General features: G+C 36.1%; 1 protein-coding gene across 5 annotated transcripts in view; it reads right to left on the bottom strand.

Annotated features, from left to right (window-relative positions):
* AKT3 (AKT serine/threonine kinase 3) overlaps positions 1-10,292 on the bottom strand; it is a 397,960-nt gene that overhangs the window by 183,313 nt on the left and 204,355 nt on the right. The gene's annotated exons all lie outside the window — the stretch shown is intronic.

Here is a 10,292-nt window from a genome sequence, read left to right as displayed (position 1 = left end):
TGGTGTTAGGGATTGTTCTAATTTCATACTTTTACATGTAGCTGTCCAGTTTTCCCAGCACCACTTATTGAAGAGGCTGTCTTTTCTCCACTGTATATCCTTCCCTCCTTTATCAAAGATAAGGTGACCATATGTGTGTGGGTTTATCTCTGGGCTTTCTATCCTGTTCCATTGATCTATATTTCTGTTTTTGTGCCAGTACCATACTGTCTTGATTACTGATAGTATACATAGAGAATCCTAAGGATGCTACCAGGAAACTACTAGAGCTAATCAATGAATTTGGTAAAGTAGCAGGATACAAAATTAATGCACAGAAATCTCTGGCATTCTTATACACTAATGATGAAAAATCTGAGAGTGAAATTAAGAAAACACTCCCATTTACCATTGCAACAAAAAGAATAAAATATCTAGGAATAAACCTACCTAAGGAGACAAAAGACTTGTATGCAGAAAACTATAAGATACTGATGAAAGAAATTAAAGATGATACAAATAGGTGGAGAAATATACCATGTTCTTGGATTGGAAGAATCAACATTGTGAAAATGACTATACTACCCAAAGCAATCTACAGATTCAATGCAATCCCTATCAAACTACCACTGGCATTTTTTACAGAACTAGAACAAAAAATTTCACAATTTGTATGGAAACACAAAAGACCCCGAATAGCCAAAGCAATCTTGAGAATGAAAAATGGAGCTGGAGGAATCAGGCTCCCTGACTTCAGATTATACTACAAGGCTACAGTAATCAAGACAGTATGGTACTGGCACAAAAACAGAAATATAGATCAATGGAACAGGATAGAAAGCCCAGAGATATGGTTAAATTTTAATTCTCTGCACACATCTTATCTATAAAGTATATAGACCCCCAAAAGTTTGCCACACTTTTAAAATGTATTGTTTAGCCACTGTAAGTCCATCACTGACATACTCAGTTTCTTTATTATGGTCCAACAGATGTTCCAAGAAAAAGCTTTCAAAGGCAAAAACTGTTCCCAGAACATAGGTAAGTTTCTGTTTTAAAAAATGATAGGCACAGTTTGTAGCTTAAATAATAAGTCTCAGGAGCAGTAGTATGAAGCTTTTACTTTTTAACACTTGTGCTATCAGATAAAGGATCATTTATTTCCATATAAATAAAATCAGTTTGCAGATTTCTTAAGACAAAGTCTGTTAGAATTGCATGAAATCTGTAGGTCAATCTGGAGGAAACTGCCATCTTAATAAATTAAGTCGTCCAATCCATGAACATTGTATAGCTCTCCATTTATTTAGGTCTTCAATTTTCCAATGCAGTGTTTTGTAATTTTCTGTGAAAATGTCTTGCAAATCTTTAATTGAATTTATTTCTAAGTATTCTTTTATGCTATTATGGAGGTTTAAAATTTTTTTTCATTTTCTAATTTTTCTTGCTAGTATTTAGAAATTCAATTACTTTTTCTATGTTGACCTTTTATTCTATAGCCTTAATAAATTCATTTACTATTTCTAACAGCTTTTATTTTTCTGAATTTTCTACAAATACTACCATACTGTCTACAAATAAGAGCAATTTACTTCTTCCTTTCCAGTGTGTTTCCCTTTCATTTCTTTTTCTTGCCTTATAATGCACTAGAACAGACCATCAGTACAATGTTAAATAAAAGTGGTGAGAGCAGACATTCTTACTTTGTTCCAGATGTTAAGAGAGAAAATATCAAGCCTTTTACCTTTGAGTATTATGTAAGCTGTAGTTTGTAGATACCCTTAATCAAGTTGAGTAAGTTCCCTTCCATTCCTAGCCAGCTGAGTGTTTTTGTTAAGAAAGAGTGTTGAATTTTTTCAAATGCTTCTTCTGCACCTGTTGAAATGACCGTGTAATTTTCTTTTATCCTATTAATACAGTGAAATTAGTTGAATGATTTTCAGATGTTAACACAACTGAATTCTAGTATAAACTCCATTTAGTCATAATGTATTAACCTTTTTCTTGCATATTTTTTTAATTTGATTTGTCAAACTTTTGTTAAGAAATTTTGCATTGACTAGTCACAAGTATATTGTGCTACTTCTTTCTTCTTTTTGTAAATCAATTTTTTAGTGAACTATAGTTGATTTACAATGCTAATTTTGCTGTACAGCAAAGTAATACAGTTAAATATATATACATGCTTTTTAAAAAAATGTATTCTTTTCCATTATGGTTTATGATAGGATATTGAACATAGTTCCCTGTGCTATATAGTAGGACTTTGTTGTTTCTCCATTCTTTATATAAAAGCTTACATCTGCTAACCCAACCTGCCATTCTATCGCTCCCCCAACTCCCTCCCCCTTGGCAACCACTAGTCTGTTCTCTAGGTCTAAGATTCTGCTTTTGTTTCATAGATAGGTTCATTTGTGTCATATTTTAGATTCCACATATAAGTGATATCATATTTTGTCTTTTTCTATCTGACTTACTTCACTTAGTATGATAATCTCTAGTTGCATCCATGTTGCTGCAAATGGCATTATTTCGTTCTTTTTCATGGCTGAGTAGTATTCCATTGCATATATGTACCATATCTTTATTCATTCATCTGTCGATGGATATTTAGGTTGTTTCTATGTCTTAGCTATTGTGAATAGAGCTGCTATGAACATAGGGGCACATGGCCTTCTGAATTATACTCTTGTATGAATATATGCCCAGGAGTGGGATTGCTGGATCATATGCTAATTGTTTTTAGATTTCTGAGATACCTCCATACCGTTTTCCACAGTGGCTGCACCAACATACATTCCCACCAACAATGTAGGAGGGTTCCCTTTCCTCCACACCCTCTCCAGCATTTGTTATTTGTAACTTTTTAATGATGGACATTCTGACTGGTGTGAGGTGGTACCTCATTGTAGTTTTGATTTGCAGTTCTCTAATAATTAGCAATGTTGAGCATCTGTTTTTTTGTTTTTTTGGGTTTTTTTGCAGTACGTGGGCCTCTCACTGTTGTGGCCTCTCCCATGGCAGAGCACAGGCTCCGGACGCTCAGGCTCAGTGGCCATGGCTCACGGGCCTAGCCGCTCCATGGCATATGGGATCTTCCCAGACTGGGGCATGAACCCCTGTCCCCTGCATCGGCAGGCAGACTCTCAACCACTGCGCCACCAGGGAAGCCCCAATGTTGAGTATCTTTTCATGTGCCTATTGGTCATCTATATTTGTTCTTTGGAGAAATGTCTATTTACGTCTTCTGCCCATTATTTGAGTAGGCTGTTTGTTTTGTTGTTGTTATGAGCCATTTGTATATTTTGGAAATTAAGCTCTTGTTGGTTGCAATATTTGCAAATATTTTCTCCCATTCTTGTAGGTTGTCTTTTCGTTTTGTTTATCGTTTCCTATGCTGTGCAAAAGCTTGTAAGTTCGATTAGGTCTCATTTGTTTATTTTTGTTTTTATTTCTATTGCCTTAGGAGACTGACCTAAGAAAACAATGTTAAGATTTATGTCAGAGAATGTTTAGCCTATGATCTCTTCTAGGAGTTTTATGGTGTCATTTCTTATGTTTAAGTCTTTAAGCCATTTTGAGTTTATTTTTGTGTATGGTGAGAGGGTGTGTTCTAATTTCATTGATTTATAAGTGGCTGTTCAACTTTCACAACACCACTTGCTGAAGAGACTGGCTTTTCCCTGTTGTATATTCTTGCCCCCTTTGTTGAAGATTAATTGACAATTGGTGTGTGGGTTTATTTCTGGGCTCTCTGTACTGTTCCATTGATCCATATGTCTGATTTTGTGCCAATACCACACTGTTTTGATAACTGTAGCTTTGTAGTATTGTCTGAAGACTGGGAGCATTATGCCTCCTGCTTTGTTCTTTTTCTTCAGGATTGCTTTGGTCATTCTGGGTCTTTTATGGTTCCATATGAATTTTAGGATTATTTGTTCTAGTTCTGTGAAAAATGTCATGGGTAATTTGATAGGGATTGCATTAAATCTGTAGATTGCTTTGGATAGTATAGCCATTTTAACAATATTAATTCTTCCAATCCAAGAGCATGGGATATCTTTCCATTTCTTTGAATTATCTTCGGTTTCCCTTATTAATGTTTTGTAGTTCTCAGTGTATAAGTCTTTCACCTCCTTGATCAAATTTATTCATAAGTATTGTATTTTGGGGGGTGCAATTTTTAAAGGTATTGTTTTTTTACATTCCCTGATAGTTCATCATTGGTGAAAAGAAATGCAACCGATTTCTGTATGTTAATCTTGTATCCTGCTACCTTGTTGAATTTGTTTATCATTTCTAGTAGTTTTTATGTGGAGTCTTTAGGGTTTTGTATATATAGTATATTATCATCTACATATAATAACAATTTGACCTCTTCCCTTCCAGTTTGGATACCTTTTGTGTGTGTGTGTGTGTGTGTGTGTGGTACACAGGCCTCTCATTGCTGTGGCCTCTCCCATTGCGGAGCACAGGCCCTGGAGGCGCAGGCTCAGCAGCCATGGCTCACGGGCCCAGCCGCTCCACGGTATGTGGGATCTTCCCAGACCAGGGGACGAACCCGTGTCCCCTGCATCGGCAGGCGGACTCTCAACCACTGCGCCACCAGGGAAGCCCTGGATACCTTTTATTTCTTTTTCTTGTTTGACTGCCGTGGTTAGGACTTCCAATACTATGTTGAATAGAAGAGGTGAGAGTGGGTATCCTTGTCTTGCTCCAGATTTTGGCGGGAAACTTTCAGCTTTTCACCACTGAGTATTATATTGGCTGTAGGTCTGTCATGAATAACTTTTATTATCTTGAGATATGTTCCCTTTATACCCACTTTTGTAAGAGTTTAAATCATGAATACATGTTGAATTTTGTCAAATGCTTTTTCTGCATCTATTGAGATGATCATGTGTTTTTCAGCTTTTATGTGGTGTACCACATTGACTGATTTGTGTATGTTGAACCATCCTGTGAACTTGGGATGAATCCCAATTGCTTATGGTGTATGATCTTTTTATGTGTTGTTGGATTTGGTTTGCTAATATTTTGTTGATATAGTTCTCTCTTATGATAGCACTGACCATTTTTTGGAATGAGGATGACACTAGCCTTATAAAATGAGAAGGGAAGGGTTCCCACATCCATTATTTTATGTAATTAATTGTGTAGGCTTGGTAATATTTCCTCTTCAAATATTTGACAGAAGTAAACAGTGAAGCTATCTGGAATTGGAGTTTTTCTTCAGGAAAAATTTTTTACTCAAACTTAATACTGTTCATTGATATTGAGCTGTTCAAGTTTGCCAATGTTTTCTAGGGGTCAGTATCAGTAATTTGTGTCTTCCCTCTTTTTTCTATTTTTTCCTAACAACCTTCCAAGACATTTTTTGATTCTATTAAGTATTTTCAAAGAACTAACTTTTGTTTATGGAATATTCCCTATTATTTTTCTGCTTTCTATTTAATTGAATTCTACTCTCTATTGTTTCCTTCTTTCGGATTGCTCTGGGATTAATTTACTCTAATTTTCTACTTTCTTAAGATGGAAACTTAAAGATTACAGAACTTTCTTCTTTTCATATCAAGCATTTGAGGTGATACATTTCCCTCTAAGCACCATTTTGCATCTATGCTCATCAGTGACATTCGTCTGTAATTCTTTTTTTTCTGATATCTTTGGTTTGGGTATCAGGATGATGGTGGCCTCGTTGAACGAGTTTGGGAGTGATCCTCCCTCTGCAATATTTTGGAAGAGTTTGAGAAGGATAGGTGTTAACTCTTCTCTAAATATTTGATAGAATTCGCCAGTGAAGTGATCTGGTCCTAGACTTTTGTTTGTTGGAAGATTTTCAATCACAGTTTCAATTTCAAGTACCTATGATTGGTCTGTTTATATTTTCTATTTCTTCCTGGTTCAGTCTTGGAAGATTGTACCTTTCCAAGAATTTGTCCATTTCTTCCAGGTGGTCCATTTTATTTGCACATAGTTGCTTGTATTAGTCTCATGATCCTTTGTATTTCTGTAGTGTCAGTTGTAATTTCTGCTTTTTCATTTCTAACTTTATCGAGTCCTCTCCCTTTTTTTTATTGATGAGTCTGGCTAAAGGTTTATCAATTTTGTTTATCTTCTGAAAGAACCAACTTTTGTTTTTATTGATCTTTGCTATTGTTTTCTTCATTTCTATTTCATTTATTTCTGCTCAGATCTTTACGATTTCTTTCCCTCTGCTAACTTTGGGTTTCCTTTGTTCTTCTTTCTCTAGTTGCTTTAGGTGTAAGGTTACATTGTTTATGTGAGATTTTTCTTGTTTCTTGTGGTGAGATTCAATTGCTATAAGCTTCCCTCTTAGAAGTGCTTTTCCTGTGTTTTGGAAACACAGTTTTGGGTCATTGTGTTTTTGTTTTCATTTGTTTCTATGTATTTTTTTCTTTCCTCTTTGATTTCTTCAGTGATCTCTTGGTTTTTTAGTAGCACACTGTTTAGCCTCCATGTGTTTGTGTTTTTGACAGCTTTTTTCCTCTGATTTCTAATCTCATAGCGTTGTGGTCAAAAAAGATACTTGATACGATTTCAATTTTCTTACATTTTCCGAGGCTTGATTTGTGACACAAGATGTGATCTATCTTGGATAATGTTCCTTGTGCGCTTAAGAAAGTGTATTCTACTGCTTTCGGGTGGAATGTCCTATAAATATCAATTAAATCTATGTGTTCTATTGTGTTATTTAAAGCTTCTGTTTCCTTATTTATTTTCTATCTGGATGATCTGTCCATTGGTGTACATAGTGTGTTAAAGTCCGCCACTATTATCGTGTTACTGTTGATTTCCCCTTTTATGGCTGTTAGCATTTGCCTTATGTACTGAGGTGCTCTAATGTTGGGTGCATAAATATTTATAATTATTATGTTTTCTTCTTGGATTGATCCCTTGATCATTATGTAGTGTCCTTGTCTCTTGTACAAGTCTTTATTTTAAAGTCTATTTTATCTGATACGAGTATTGCTACTCCAGCTTTCTTTTGATTTCCATTTGCATGGAATAGCTTTTTCCATCTCCTCACTTTCAGTCTGTATGTATCCCTAGGTCTGAAGTGGATCTCTTGAAGACAGCATATATGGGTCCTGTTTCTGTATCCATTCAGCCAGTCTGTATCTTTTGGTTGGAGCATTAAATCCATTTACATTCAAGGCTATTATTGATATGTATGTTCCTATTACCATTTTAATTGTTTGGGGTTTGTTTTTGTGGGTCTTTTTCTTCTCTTGTGTTGCCCACCTAGAGAAGTTCCTTTAGTATTTGTCGTAAAGCTGGTTTGGTGGTGTTGAATTCTCTTAGCTTTTGTTTGTCTGTAAAGCTTTTGATTTCTCCATCAAATCTGAATGAGATCCTTGCTGGGTAGAGTAATCTTGCTTGTAGGTTTTTCCCTTTCATCACTTTAAATATATCCTGCCACTGCCTTCTGACCGGCAGAGTTTCTGCTGAAAAATCAGCTGATAACCTTATAGGGATTCCCTTGTATTTTATTTGTTGCTTTTCCCTTGCTGTTTTTAATTTTTTTCTTTGAATTTAATTGTTAGTTTGATTAATATGTGTCTTGGTGTGTTTCTCCTAAGGTTTATCCTATATGGCACTCTCTGTGCTTCCTGGACTTGGGTGGCTATTTCCTTTCCCATGTTAGGGAAGTTTTCAACTATAATTTCTTCAGGTATTTTCTCAGACCCTTTCTCTTTCTATTCTTCTTCTGGGACCCCTATAATTTGTTATGTTGTTGCATTTAATATTGTCCCAGAGGTCTCTGAGACTGTCCTCAGTTCTTTTCATTCTTTATTCTGCTCCTCAGCGGTTATTTCCACCATTCTATCTTCCAGCTCATTTATCCATTCTTCTGTCTCAGTTATTCTGCTATTTATTCCTTCTAGTGTATTTTTCATTTCAGTTATTGTGTTGTTATTCACTGTTTGTTTGGTTTTTAGTTCTACTAGGTCTTCGTTAACCATCTCTTGTATCTTCTTGATCCGTGCCTCCATTCTATTTCTGTGACTTTGGATCATCTTTACTATCATTACTTTGTATTCTTTTTCAGGTAGGTTGCCTATTTCCTCTTCTTTTATTTGGTCTTGTAGGTTTTTATCTTGCTCCTCCATCTGTAACATGTCTTTGTCATCTCTTTTTTTTCTTGATGGGTGGGGCTGTGTTCCTGTCTTACTGGCTGTTTGGCTTGCAGCATCTAGCACTGGAGTTTGCAGGCAGTTGGGTAGAGCTGGGTCTTGGTGCTGAGATGAGGCCCTCCAGGAGACCTCGCTCCGATTAAGATTCCCTGGGGTCTGAGCTTCTCTGTTAGTCCAGCTGTTTGGACTCAGCGCTCCCACCACAGGAGCTCAGGCCCAACCTCTGCCCTAGGAGCCAAGATACCACAATCCATGCATCACAGCAGTCATTTCCAGAGAAGCTTTCAGATTACTGGAATATCTGACATGGACTGAAGTGTTATTTAATTAATTTATTTACTTATATCTATTTTAACAGCTTTATTGGAATATAATTCACATATCACACAAAGTACTCCTTTAATGTGAACAAGTCAGTGATATCTAGTATGTTAGGTTTATCCTATATGGCACTCTCTGTGCTTCCTGGACTTGGGTGGCTATTTCCTTTCCCATGTTAGGGAAGTTTTCAACTATAATTTCTTCAGGTATTTTCTCAGACCCTTTCTCTTTCTATTCTTCTTCTGGGACCCCTATAATTTGTTATGTTGTTGCATTTAATATTGTCCCAGAGGTCTCTGAGACTGTCCTCAGTTCTTTTCATTCTTTATTCTGCTCCTCAGCGGTTATTTCCACCATTCTATCTTCCAGCTCATTTATCCATTCTTCTGTCTCAGTTATTCTGCTATTTATTCCTTCTAGTGTATTTTTCATTTCAGTTATTGTGTTGTTATTCACTGTTTGTTTGGTTTTTAGTTCTACTAGGTCTTCGTTAACCATCTCTTGTATCTTCTTGATCCGTGCCTCCATTCTATTTCTGTGACTTTGGATCATCTTTACTATCATTACTTTGTATTCTTTTTCAGGTAGGTTGCCTATTTCCTCTTCTTTTATTTGGTCTTGTAGGTTTTTATCTTGCTCCTCCATCTGTAACATGTCTTTGTCATCTCTTTTTTTTCTTGATGGGTGGGGCTGTGTTCCTGTCTTACTGGCTGTTTGGCTTGCAGCATCTAGCACTGGAGTTTGCAGGCAGTTGGGTAGAGCTGGGTCTTGGTGCTGAGATGAGGCCCTCCAGGAGACCTCGCTCCGATTAAGATTCCCTGGGGTCTGAGCTTCTCTGTTAGTCCAGCTGTTTGGACTCAGCGCTCCCACCACAGGAGCTCAGGCCCAACCTCTGCCCTAGGAGCCAAGATACCACAATCCATGCATCACAGCAGTCATTTCCAGAGAAGCTTTCAGATTACTGGAATATCTGACATGGACTGAAGTGTTATTTAATTAATTTATTTACTTATATCTATTTTAACAGCTTTATTGGAATATAATTCACATATCACACAAAGTACTCCTTTAATGTGAACAAGTCAGTGATATCTAGTATGTTCACAAAATTGTGCAACCATCACTACAACTTAAGCACATTTAAGAACATTTTAATCACCCCAATGAGAAACCCTAACCCTAGGCATCTACCAATGTACTTTCTGTCTGTCTTCCTGTTCTGAGCATTTCACATAAATGGAATCATACAATATATTGTTCTTTACGACTGGCTTCTTGTGATTTAACAAAATGTTTTTAAGGTTCATCCATGATGTACTTCATTTCTTATTATTTTTGAATAACATTACATTGTAAAAATGTACCATATTTATTTATCCAGTTGTCAGTTCATGGATATTTCTATTGTTTGTACTTTTTGGCAATTATGAATAATGCTACTATGAACATCATATACAAGTTTTTTTGAGTATACATAAGTTTTTATTTCTTTGTCGTATATACCTAGCAGAGGAATTGCTAGGTCATATGGTAACTCCATATTTAACTTTTGAGGACCTGCCGTATTGTTTTCCAAAGCAGCTGTACCATATTACACTCCAACCAGCACTGTATAAGGCTTCCAATTTCTCCACACTTGCTATTATCTGTCTGTTTTATTGTAGCTATCCCAGTGTGTGTGAAGTGGTATCTCATTGTGACTTCAATTTTTGTTTTCCTGAAGCTAATGATGTTGAGCACCTTTTCATGTGCTCATGGGCTATTTGTATATCTTCTTTGGAGAAATTTCTATTCAAATCCTTTGTCCATTTTTTAATTGTGTGATTTGTCTTT

The sequence above is a fragment of the Physeter macrocephalus genome, chromosome 4 (genome assembly GCF_002837175.3).
Source record: "Physeter macrocephalus isolate SW-GA chromosome 4, ASM283717v5, whole genome shotgun sequence".
NCBI lineage: Eukaryota > Metazoa > Chordata > Mammalia > Artiodactyla > Physeteridae > Physeter > Physeter macrocephalus.
This window is presented reverse-complemented; position numbering and strand designations above follow the sequence as displayed.